The sequence below is a fragment of the Procambarus clarkii genome, unplaced genomic scaffold (assembly GCF_040958095.1).
Source record: "Procambarus clarkii isolate CNS0578487 unplaced genomic scaffold, FALCON_Pclarkii_2.0 HiC_scaffold_839, whole genome shotgun sequence".
NCBI lineage: Eukaryota > Metazoa > Arthropoda > Malacostraca > Decapoda > Cambaridae > Procambarus > Procambarus clarkii.
Genome location: NW_027189872.1, coordinates 62,501 through 75,820, shown reverse-complemented (window position 1 = coordinate 75,820; position 13,320 = coordinate 62,501). Strand labels below are relative to the sequence as shown.

General features: G+C 44.5%; 2 non-coding genes across 2 annotated transcripts; both read right to left on the bottom strand.

Annotated features, from left to right (window-relative positions):
• Positions 1-335: 335 nt before the first annotated feature.
• On the bottom strand, positions 336-454 carry LOC138361805 (5S ribosomal RNA). The gene has a single exon (XR_011227187.1). It is a non-coding gene; the product is annotated as a 5S ribosomal RNA (ribosomal RNA).
• Positions 455-9,152: 8,698 nt separating this feature from the next.
• LOC138361804 (5S ribosomal RNA) lies at positions 9,153-9,271 on the bottom strand. The gene has a single exon (XR_011227186.1). It is a non-coding gene; the product is annotated as a 5S ribosomal RNA (ribosomal RNA).
• Between the last annotated feature and the right edge of the window lie 4,049 nt (positions 9,272-13,320).

The window sequence follows — 13,320 nt, the reverse complement described above, 5'->3', positions numbered from 1 at the left end:
ATATATATATATATATATATATATATATATATATATATATATATATATATATATATATATATATATATATATATATATATATATATATATATATATATATATATAATATATATATATATATATATATATATATATATACACAACATGTTTTGTTTTGGTTGTTTGTTTTTGTATAAAGCCTCACACACTATATTAAGCGAGTTTGTTTTAAACATGACATACATATTAATTCATTTTACCAGGCCTTATTCCACACAACTCCGTGAATTTCCCGTGGAGCCAGCCATTCAAACAAAAACAAACGAAACAAAACAAAACAAAACAAAAAACATTATTGCCAACAGCATTTGGTGTTCCCAGGCGGTCACCCATCCAAGTACTAACCAAACCCAACGTTGCTTAACTTCGCTGATCGGACGAGAAGCGGTGTTCTCAACGTGGTATGGCCGTTGGCATGAGACTGCCTACACATTGTGGCTAATAACCAACTCTTTTTAGTCATCACGGCAGGATACGGACCTTCTTGTGGTGTCTTAATGGTAATTGTATCCTAACATATTTTTGTCTCCTTGGCATGGATATTTAACATCGTTTATTCAGTCTTGGGTTTATGTTCTTTCGCCATTTACAGACATTTTACATCTACCTACTTCCTCAGCCTGCCCTGCCAATTTCTAATGAATTTGTGGATTTTCTTTTGTAATACATACATGTGTGTGCTCATCTGCTCTTCAGTTTTTATGATATTTGTCTCATCTGTCCTGCTTTATGATACTTTTACAAAGAACATGAACAAATGCTTCTATTTTAGAGAAGATATGGGATCCAGGTTTCGGAGCCGTAAAACCAACCGTTGTGATTGGTGGACGAGTTGCCAGGTTGCAGCTTCTGTACCGTGCCGGCACATAAATAGGTTCGGCTCAAGCGGCGGCAGCATCATTCCCCGTGACTGTCTGAGCGTCTCTCATCACCTTGGTTATCTCATCATCATCATGGTAGAAGCAAAGCCTACCAAGAAGGCTGCTGCTGTGGTGGCCACCACCAGGAAACCTCGCGTCCAGGTTGCTCACCCGAAAACTAGTCAAATGGTTCTAGCCGCGGTCGCAGCACTCAAAGACCGTAAGGGCTCGTCTCTACAAGCAATCAAGAAGTACGTTGTTGCCAACAACAAAGTCGAGGCTGCCAAGATCGCCATTTACATCCGAAGATTTCTCAAGAAAGCAGTGGCTGACGGCATTCTTGTTCAGACCAAGGGAAGTGGAGCTAGTGGATCATTCAAGCTGGCCGTAGCAGAGAAGAGGGCCGTTCTAACTCCCAAGAAAGCCACCACAACCAAGAAACCATCTACAGCAGCAAAGAAGGCCGTGGTAACTCCCAAGAAAGCCGCCACAAGCAACAAACCACCTACAGCCTTGAAAAGAAGCAGCAGCAGCAGCTTGTTGTTGGGAACAAAAAGCCCAAAATAAAGAGAGCTTCAAAATCTCCCAAACCACCCAAGGCAAAGAAAGCTGTCAAGAAAACAACAAAGGCAAAATAAACGACGACATGCAAGCAGCATGAATACACATGACAATAAACATCCAGGCCTCCCCCCTCAGTGGAGGGGCCTCATATGATTCCAAAAAGAGTTTAGTTTTGTAGACAAATAAATCATTACTTTTGGGGTAGATTTACTCTGTATATTATATATATATATATAATATATATATATATATATATATATATATATATATATATATATATATATATATATATATATATATATATATATATATTTATATATACACATGGGTGAGGTGATATGGTACCAAAGTTTTGGGTAAGGTGATTGACATTTACACAAGATAAAACACGAACCAATGGGAAAAAAACATAAGAATGGAAGTAACTGCAGAAGGCCTATTGGCCCATAACACAAGCACTTCCTCTTGATGCTTCTATATTGGTTCGGAGTCTTGAAGCTATATATATATTATATATATATATATATATATATAATATATATATATATTATATATATATATATATATATATATATATATATATATGCACACAAAACTAAATAGTCTTGTTAGACAAATTGCCCCTATTAGAGGCAAGTTGACTAACAAGCCGAATGACTGCAATTGTTTTGAATTTGAGTTAAATCTAACATAGAAATGTAATCAAACCTAACCTAACCTATGCTAACCCAAGCTAAGCTAACCTAACCTAACCTAAGCTAACCCAAGCTAAGCTAAGCTAACCTAACCTAAGCTAAGCTAACCTAACCTAACCTAACCTAACCTAACCTAACCTAACCTAACCTAACCTAACCCAGCAATTCATGATCTTAATATAATACTGTTAATTGGATAAACCAATTTGGAAAGAAATGTTCGAAAATAACAAAATTAACTGTGCTTGTTAGGAAAATTGGGCCTTGCATACTTGTCCCAATAGTGTGGTTCTCGCTTTTAGGTACGACATAAACGTATACCTAAGTTGAGAGAGAAAAAGATTCGCACTCAAACATGCATATCGATTGCCAGTCCTGAATTCTGGGTAGATATTCGTGTCCTCCCTTTTCATTTACCATCATTTGGATACTATCAAAACAGCTCTGAGAAGGATAAAATGAATAAAACGGGTAGCTCACTCATGTAAAAAGGAAGAGTTGGGAAAGATCTCTCTCTCTCTCTCTCTCCCCCTCTCCCCCCCCCCCCCCCCCCCCCCCCCCCCCCACCAATGATCCTGCTCTGCTAGTATATAACGTAACAAACCTTCCCTCCCCCCCCCCCCCCCTCCCTCCCCCCAATCAGAGTCCCTTTAAGCATGCGAGGATAAAAAATAGATTTCATAAGACCCAATGTGCTAGCTGATATCAAAACAATTTATGTTATCGTCTATTAAGCCCTTCAGTAAAAAAGTATAGGGACCTAATTAGGTCCCGTTTTGAGGTGGTGGTGGGTGGAATCGATGGATTAGCCAAGCTCTTATCCGCCGAATCCGTAGAGGGTACGACCCTGGCGCTTCAGAGCGTACACCACGTCCATAGCAGTGACGGTCTTCCTCTTGGCGTGTTCCGTGTAGGTTACAGCATCACGGATGACGTTCTCGAGGAACACCTTCAGGACGCCACGGGTCTCTTCGTAGATGAGACCCGAAATACGCTTCACGCCGCCACGACGAGCTAAGCGACGAATAGCGGGCTTGGTGATGCCCTGGATGTTGTCACGTAGCACCTTACGATGACGCTTGGCGCCACCCTTTCCGAGTCCCTTGCCTCCCTTGCCGCGTCCAGTCATGGTGTTGAAGTTGTGTGAATCGAATTGACGAATGCCATTCATTCATTCATTCATTTAAATATAGGTCAAGATACCCTGATGGGTGAGCGTGGAAGTGGGGATAGGGGAAGAATTAGTGGGGGTGAGAGGAAGGGTTTTCAGTATGAGGTAAAGTGCCAGGGCTAAACCCAGCTGCATGGCATTGAAATCGTTATGACCAGACTAGGCAGTGAAGGCAAGGAATCGGATCTCTGTGACAACATTTCGTCTTTTCTGAGCACCCACGGAGACAGCAGCCCTCAGCTGGGTGTGCCCTGGGGGCTCACTCCAGATGTGGTCTTAGATCTGCTAATCAGCATCGCGCCCCACCCAAGGCACCAGAAAACGGGAGCTAGTTGGTCCCATACGCCGCACGATTTCCCGACTATATCCCATCAAGCGGACGTACTAGTAGCATTGCAACTCCTGCCTGCCCTTACTTTACGCTTGTGGTCGAGTAGACACGGCTTTCTCACAACGCTTTCAAAACAAACTGCAGTTGCCTACTCGTCTGTTTCACGTCCCTGTGAAATGACTTTTGCACAAATCCAAAAAATAGAGCAAAATCAGCGATAATAGTGATTGAGGTGAGCCGCCTGTTGGCTGCAGCCAGAGGAAGGAGGGGAGGGGCAACGGGGTGACGTAGGCGAGTCGAGCAGCCAATGGCGCTCGAGCAAGCGCCTCGAGACGGCGTATATAAGCAAAAATTTTTCGGCGCCGGCCATCACAAACCACAGTTGTTCACCATGGCTCGCACCAAGCAGACTGCTCGCAAGTCCACGGGAGGCAAGGCTCCTCGTAAGCAGCTGGCCACCAAGGCAGCACGCAAGTCTGCTCCTGCCACAGGGGGTGTGAAGAAGCCTCACCGTTACAGGCCCGGAACGGTCGCCCTGCGTGAGATCCGTCGTTACCAGAAGAGCACCGAGTTGCTCATCAGGAAACTTCCCTTCCAGCGTCTGGTGCGCGAGATTGCCCAGGACTTCAAGACCGATCTTCGCTTCCAGTCGTCTGCCGTCATGGCTTTACAGGAGGCATCCGAGGCTTACCTGGTCGGTCTCTTCGAGGACACTAACCTCTGTGCCATCCACGCCAAGCGTGTCACCATCATGCCAAAGGACATTCAGCTTGCTCGCCGTATCCGTGGAGAGCGTGCATAAGCTAAATCGACCACCCTAGTATACACCAAACTCGGCCCTTCTCAGGGCCAAAATATCCTTCTAAGGAGATTTCAGACATTCCTAGCATAATTTAGGTGTCATACATACATGTGATATCAATAAATCAAGTCATTTGTAGTACAACCTGTTCTCTTACAAACAAAACGCCGTCGCTTTTCACTCTTATGCACTGTCAAGGATCCCCACCCCCCCCCCCCCCCCCCCCCCCCCCCCCCCCCCCCCCCCAAAAATAAAAATTGTCATACTGTACTAGAAATAAAAGCAGCTTGTATAAGTGACATATACTGTCCAGTCCTGTTTTATTCTGTTTTCGGTCCTCTGGCTTAATCTGTTAAGTTAGATGACATTTTAAATTAACCGTTTTCTTGACATTTTCAAACCTAAGAGGGTGGCCTGCATAGTAATCCTAATGTGGAACATAACAATGAATCTCTAATCTCTAGAAAAAAGATACCGAGTGCTTATATGTGTTGAGAGAGAGAGAGAGAGAGAGAGAGAGAGAGAGAGAGAGAGAGAGAGAGAGAGAGAGAGAGAGAGAGAGAGAGAGAGAGAGAGAGAGAGAGAGAGAGAGAGAGAGACACACAGACAGACAGACAAGACAGACAAGACAGACAGACAGACAGACAGACAGACAGACAGACAGACAGACAGACAGACAGACAGACAGACAGACAGACAGGCAGGCAGGCAGGCAGGCAGACAGACAGACAGACAGACAGACAGACAGACAGACAGACAGACAGACAGACAGACACTGAGAGAGAGAAACACACACAGACAGTTTCATAAATATTCTCATTTTATAGCTATTTGCTTTCAGTGACAGAGGTTTTTGTTATAATAGTATTGGTGTCTAACACTCACAATCTCTTTAGAAATTAAAGTGTGGCTCCAATGGAGCCGAGTTTGTTGGTTTGAGGCCAAGCCACCACCACAGGGCAGTAAGTAAGCCGTTTACTTGGAGGAGGTGTACTTGGTGACGGCCTTAGTGCCCTCAGAGACGGCGTGCTTGGCCAGTTCTCCGGGCAACAGGAGCCTTACAGCCGTCTGGATCTCCCGACTGGTAATGGTGGAACGCTTGTTGTAGTGGGCCAGGCGAGAAGCCTCGGCGGCGATGCGCTCGAAGATGTCGTTCACGAACGAGTTCATGATCGACATGGCTTTGGAAGAGATACCAGTGTCGGGGTGGACCTGCTTCAGCACTTTGTAGATGTAGATGCTGTAGCTCTCCTTCCTCCTGCGCTTCTTTTTCTTATCGCCCTTGGCAATGGCCTTCTGGGCCTTTCCGGCCTTCTTGGCAGCCTTTCCAGATGCCTTGGGTGGCATGATGATGCTCGTGCCGGCTGGCGTTGCGATACAATAATGAACTTTTGCGCGAGGCGAGCTTTCCTTTTATATCCCGCTCGCGACTCAGCTCAGAGCGGGTCGCGTGGCGGAGCGCGCTGATTGGTCAGTGGCGGGCTCCCTTGATCCTGAGCGGGGTATATAACACGAAGCTCGATCTGCGGGGCGGCATAAAACACCACAAACCCACAACAGCAGCAGCAATGTCAGGACGCGGCAAGGGAGGCAAAGTGAAGGGCAAGTCAAAGTCTCGCTCCAGCAGGGCCGGACTTCAGTTCCCCGTGGGCAGAATTCACCGTCTGCTGCGTAAGGGCAACTACGCCGAACGCGTCGGTGCTGGCGCTCCTGTCTACCTGGCAGCCGTCATGGAATACCTCGCTGCCGAAGTTCTGGAGCTCGCCGGTAACGCCGCACGTGACAACAAGAAGACCCGTATCATCCCACGTCACTTGCAGTTGGCCATCCGCAACGACGAAGAACTCAACAAACTTCTGTCTGGCGTAACCATTGCACAGGGAGGTGTTCTTCCAAACATTCAGGCAGTTCTTTTGCCAAAGAAGACAGAGAAGAAGTAAGCACTTCTGCCACCCACCACGACAAATACCATAACCAGGCTCCATCCGGAGCCACACACACTTTAATAGAGAGATTCAAGTAGACAATCAACTTTCAAACATTAATAATAACATTTATATTGATTTCATTTGGAATGTGTACATAACAAACAAACAAAACAAAATTATAGGGGATATTCAGCATCACTTGGAATATTAACCAATCATATAAATCCAATATATATTTTATATTTTACTTTAAGCGAGGAATTCATATTCTATCAATTTTTAATCATACAAATGAACAAAAGCAATTCTTCACTAGACGTAATGAATGAATAAATGATCAAGGTTTTAATGTGTTTCATGAATATATATATATATATAATATATATAATATATATTATATATATATATATATATATATATATATATAATAATATATTATAATACTTGTGAACCAGAATATGTTTGAGCAGCAGCGATCGTGCCTGCCATTGGCCGAAGTGCAACAATTCAAATAATTTAAAGGGCCTGCTCGGGTATATAAGAGAGGCTGGGAGACTGGGGCCGGTGGTGGGTGATGGGTGATGAGTGATGGTGTGGTGTGGTATGGTGTTGTTAAGAGTTGATTTACGGCCAGCCAGCCAGCTGCAGCCAAGGCAGGGCAGGGCAGGGCAAGGCAAGGCAAGGCAAGGCAAGGCAAGGCAAGGCAAGGCAATAACAGGACAGGACAGGACAGGCAAGGCAAGGCAAGCAGGCGGGCGGGCGGGCGGGCGGGCGGGCGGGCGGGCGGGCGGGCGGGCAGGCGGGCAGGCGGGCAGGCGGGCAGGCGGGCAGGCGGGCAGGCGGGCAGGCGGGCAGGCGGGCAGGCAGGCAGGCAGGCAGGCAGGCAGGCAGGCAGGCAGGCAGGCAGGCAGGCAGGCAGGCAGGCAGGCAGGCAGGCAGCAGCAGGCAGCAGCCAGCCAGCCAGCCAGCCAGCCAGCCAGCCAGCCAGCCAGCCAGCCAGCCAGCCAGCCAGCCAGCCAGCCAGCCAGCCAGCCAGCCAGCCAGCCAGCCAGCCAGCCAGCCAGCCAGCCACTCCCACTTTGTATTTATATGCATTCAATTTATATTCAAACATTATATATGTTAAGGGCCTAGTTTTAGTGTTTATTTTAAAAATGACAAACATCGAGTCGTTTTACCAGTCCTTTAGCGTTAACGGTGATGCATTTTAAAACTGAACAGAAATCACCTTTTCTGGATATATCAAATATCGAATCCGCTTAATGTGCCTACAATTCAATCATTCAAAAAAAAAAATACATAATTTACATCATGCCTTTTCATAGAACAGACAATAAGATTTGAGACAATAAGAACTTTACTTTTATAACTAAAGTTGCACAATTATACCAACTCTATGGTGGCTGGGTGGTAAGGTGTGTGGCTGGTGTTTTGGAAGTCGCGAGTTCAAACGACCCAATGGGAGTACTTTTTTTTTTTGCCATACAATCTTCCTAATACTATTATGTAGGTGTGTGTGTGTGTGTTTTTATTCATTCTTTGGTTTTATAGATGACATACATATTGACTCCTTTTACCGGTCCTTAATTAGGCTCTGGGGAAGCAATGGTGGTGGTGCATTTAAAACTAAACCAAAAATCACCAGTTCTGGACGCGTCAAATATCATATCCGCTTAATGTGTCTACAACCTAATTACTTAAAACTACACTATTTAATTCATTCATATCATGTGCATATTGGTCATTATGCTCATACAACCGACATCAAAATTTATTTTCATTATTAGAATCATACATTTCATCAAGTAATACAGATACAAAGAGATTTTCTTTCTGAGAAGACCGTTAGTATTGGCTGGCTGGCAGGCAGGCAGGCATTTGAGGGTTATTATTTCGCCTGTTGATTGGGGGGAGGGTTGATGTGTTAGGGGGTTTTCGGTTAGGTGTGGTGATTGGTGGTGATTGGTGGTGGTGGTGGTGATTGGTGGTGATTGGTGGTGAGTAGTGGTGGTGGTGGTGGTGGTAGTAGGTGGGAGGGGGAGGGGGGGGGGGGGGGGGGGAAGGGGACTGATGGTCTGTGGATTCCTTCTCCGTACCCCTTACATATAAGCAAAAACATGCCTTCCTGTGGGTATAGAAACATTAACACAAATTATATCAGTAACTGATATTGTAGCCTTTTAAACAGAAAAGATTTGTACATACAAATACTTTTAAATTATCATTTATTTGTGGAAATGGCATTTACGTCATTAAATTGATACCTCAGCATCAAGCTTGTGTCCTGCAGCTGTGGTCCAGTGGTAAAGTGTATATAAGTGATGCGTATTCTTGGAGTTGCGAGTTCAAACCCGGATTAAGCTATATATATATATATATATATATATATATATATATATATATATATATATATATATATATATATATATATATATATATATAATATATATATATATATATATATATATATATATATATATATATATATATATATATATATATATATATATATATATATATATATATATATATATATATATATATATATATATATATATATATATACACAACATGTTTTGTTTTGGTTGTTTGTTTTTGTATAAAGCCTCACACACTATATTAAGCGAGTTTGTTTTAAACATGACATACATATTAATTCATTTTACCAGGCCTTATTCCACACAACTCCGTGAATTTCCCGTGGAGCCAGCCATTCAAACAAAAACAAACGAAACAAAACAAAACAAAACAAAAAACATTATTGCCAACAGCATTTGGTGTTCCCAGGCGGTCACCCATCCAAGTACTAACCAAACCCAACGTTGCTTAACTTCGCTGATCGGACGAGAAGCGGTGTTCTCAACGTGGTATGGCCGTTGGCATGAGACTGCCTACACATTGTGGCTAATAACCAACTCTTTTTAGTCATCACGGCAGGATACGGACCTTCTTGTGGTGTCTTAATGGTAATTGTATCCTAACATATTTTTGTCTCCTTGGCATGGATATTTAACATCGTTTATTCAGTCTTGGGTTTATGTTCTTTCGCCATTTACAGACATTTTACATCTACCTACTTCCTCAGCCTGCCCTGCCAATTTCTAATGAATTTGTGGATTTTCTTTTGTAATACATACATGTGTGTGCTCATCTGCTCTTCAGTTTTTATGATATTTGTCTCATCTGTCCTGCTTTATGATACTTTTACAAAGAACATGAACAAATGCTTCTATTTTAGAGAAGATATGGGATCCAGGTTTCGGAGCCGTAAAACCAACCGTTGTGATTGGTGGACGAGTTGCCAGGTTGCAGCTTCTGTACCGTGCCGGCACATAAATAGGTTCGGCTCAAGCGGCGGCAGCATCATTCCCCCGTGACTGTCTGAGCGTCTCTCATCACCTTGGTTATCTCATCATCATCATGGTAGAAGCAAAGCCTACCAAGAAGGCTGCTGCTGTGGTGGCCACCACCAGGAAACCTCGCGTCCAGGTTGCTCACCCGAAAACTAGTCAAATGGTTCTAGCCGCGGTCGCAGCACTCAAAGACCGTAAGGGCTCGTCTCTACAAGCAATCAAGAAGTACGTTGTTGCCAACAACAAAGTCGAGGCTGCCAAGATCGCCATTTACATCCGAAGATTTCTCAAGAAAGCAGTGGCTGACGGCATTCTTGTTCAGACCAAGGGAAGTGGAGCTAGTGGATCATTCAAGCTGGCCGTAGCAGAGAAGAGGGCCGTTCTAACTCCCAAGAAAGCCACCACAACCAAGAAACCATCTACAGCAGCAAAGAAGGCCGTGGTAACTCCCAAGAAAGCCGCCACAAGCAACAAACCACCTACAGCCTTGAAAAAGAAGCAGCAGCAGCAGCTTGTTGTTGGGAACAAAAAGCCCAAAATAAAGAGAGCTTCAAAATCTCCCAAACCACCCAAGGCAAAGAAAGCTGTCAAGAAAACAACAAAGGCAAAATAAACGACGACATGCAAGCAGCATGAATACACATGACAATAAACATCCAGGCCTCCCCCCTCAGTGGAGGGGCCTCATATGATTCCAAAAAGAGTTTAGTTTTGTAGACAAATAAATCATTACTTTTGGGGTAGATTTACTCTGTATATATATATATATATATATATATATATATATATATATATATATATATAATATATATATATATATATATATATAATATATATATATATATATTTATATATACACATGGGTGAGGTGATATGGTACCAAAGTTTTGGGTAAGGTGATTGACATTTACACAAGATAAAACACGAACCAATGGGAATAAAAACATAAGAATGGAAGTAACTGCAGAAGGCCTATTGGCCCATAACACAAGCACTTCCTCTTGATGCTTCTATATTGGTTCGGAGTCTTGAAGCTATATATATATATATATATATATATATATATATATATATATATATATATATATATATATATATATATATATATATAATATATATATATATGCACACAAAACTAAATAGTCTTGTTAGACAAATTGCCCCTATTAGAGGCAAGTTGACTAACAAGCCGAATGACTGCAATTGTTTTGAATTTGAGTTAAATCTAACATAGAAATGTAATCAAACCTAACCTAACCTATGCTAACCCAAGCTAAGCTAACCTAACCTAACCTAAGCTAACCCAAGCTAAGCTAAGCTAACCTAACCTAAGCTAAGCTAACCTAACCTAACCTAACCTAACCTAACCTAACCTAACCTAACCTAACCTAACCTAACCCAGCAATTCATGATCTTAATATAATACTGTTAATTGGATAAACCAATTTGGAAAGAAATGTTCGAAAATAACAAAATTAACTGTGCTTGTTAGGAAAATTGGGCCTTGCATACTTGTCCCAATAGTGTGGTTCTCGCTTTTAGGTACGACATAAACGTATACCTAAGTTGAGAGAGAAAAAGATTCGCACTCAAACATGCATATCGATTGCCAGTCCTGAATTCTGGGTAGATATTCGTGTCCTCCCTTTTCATTTACCATCATTTGGATACTATCAAAACAGCTCTGAGAAGGATAAAATGAATAAAACGGGTAGCTCACTCATGTAAAAAGGAAGAGTTGGGAAAGATCTCTCTCTCTCTCCCCCCCCCCCCCCCCCCCCCCCCCCCCCCCCCACCAATGATCCTGCTCTGCTAGTATATAACGTAACAAACCTTCCCTCCCCCCCCCCCCCTCCCTCCCCAATCAGAGTCCCTTTAAGCATGCGAGGATAAAAAATAGATTTCATAAGACCCAATGTGCTAGCTGATATCAAAACAATTTATGTTATCGTCTATTAAGCCCTTCAGTAAAAAAGTATAGGGACCTAATTAGGTCCCGTTTTGAGGTGGTGGTGGGTGGAATCGATGGATTAGCCAAGCTCTTATCCGCCGAATCCGTAGAGGGTACGACCCTGGCGCTTCAGAGCGTACACCACGTCCATAGCAGTGACGGTCTTCCTCTTGGCGTGTTCCGTGTAGGTTACAGCATCACGGATGACGTTCTCGAGGAACACCTTCAGGACGCCACGGGTCTCTTCGTAGATGAGACCCGAAATACGCTTCACGCCGCCACGACGAGCTAAGCGACGAATAGCGGGCTTGGTGATGCCCTGGATGTTGTCACGTAGCACCTTACGATGACGCTTGGCGCCACCCTTTCCGAGTCCCTTGCCTCCCTTGCCGCGTCCAGTCATGGTGTTGAAGTTGTGTGAATCGAATTGACGAATGCCATTCATTCATTCATTCATTTAAATATAGGTCAAGATACCCTGATGGGTGAGCGTGGAAGTGGGGATAGGGGAAGAATTAGTGGGGGTGAGAGGAAGGGTTTTCAGTATGAGGTAAAGTGCCAGGGCTAAACCCAGCTGCATGGCATTGAAATCGTTATGACCAGACTAGGCAGTGAAGGCAAGGAATCGGATCTCTGTGACAACATTTCGTCTTTTCTGAGCACCCACGGAGACAGCAGCCCTCAGCTGGGTGTGCCCTGGGGGCTCACTCCAGATGTGGTCTTAGATCTGCTAATCAGCATCGCGCCCCACCCAAGGCACCAGAAAACGGGAGCTAGTTGGTCCCATACGCCGCACGATTTCCCGACTATATCCCATCAGCGGACGTACTAGTAGCATTGCAACTCCTGCCTGCCCTTACTTTACGCTTGTGGTCGAGTAGACACGGCTTTCTCACAACGCTTTCAAACAAACTGCCAGTTGCCTACTCGTCTGTTTCACGTCCCTGTGAAATGACTTTTGCACAAATCCAAAAAATAGAGCAAAATCAGCGATAATAGTGATTGAGGTGAGCCGCCTGTTGGCTGCAGCCAGAGGAAGGAGGGGAGGGGCAACGGGGGTGACGTAGGCGAGTCGAGCAGCCAATGGCGCTCGAGCAAGCGCCTCGAGACGGCGTATATAAGCAAAAATTTTTCGGCGCCGGCCACACAAAACCACAGTTGTTCACCATGGCTCGCACCAAGCAGACTGCTCGCAAGTCCACGGGAGGCAAGGCTCCTCGTAAGCAGCTGGCCACCAAGGCAGCACGCAAGTCTGCTCCTGCCACAGGGGGTGTGAGAGCCTCACCGTACAGGCCCGGAAACGGTCGCCCCTGCGTGAGATCCGTCGTTACCAGAAGAGCACCGAGTTGCTCATCAGGAAACTTCCCTTCCAGCGTCTGGTGCGCGAGATTGCCCAGGACTTCAAGACCGATCTTCGCTTCAGTCGTCTGCCGTCATGGCTTTACAGGAGGCATCCGAGGCTTACCTGGTCGGTCTCTTCGAGGACACTAACCTCTGTGCCATCCACGCCAAGCGTTTCACCATCATGCCAAAGGACATTCAGCTTGCTCGCCGTATCCGTGGAGAGCGTGCATAAGCTAAATCGACCACCCTAGTATACACCAAACTCGGCCCTTCTCAGGGCCA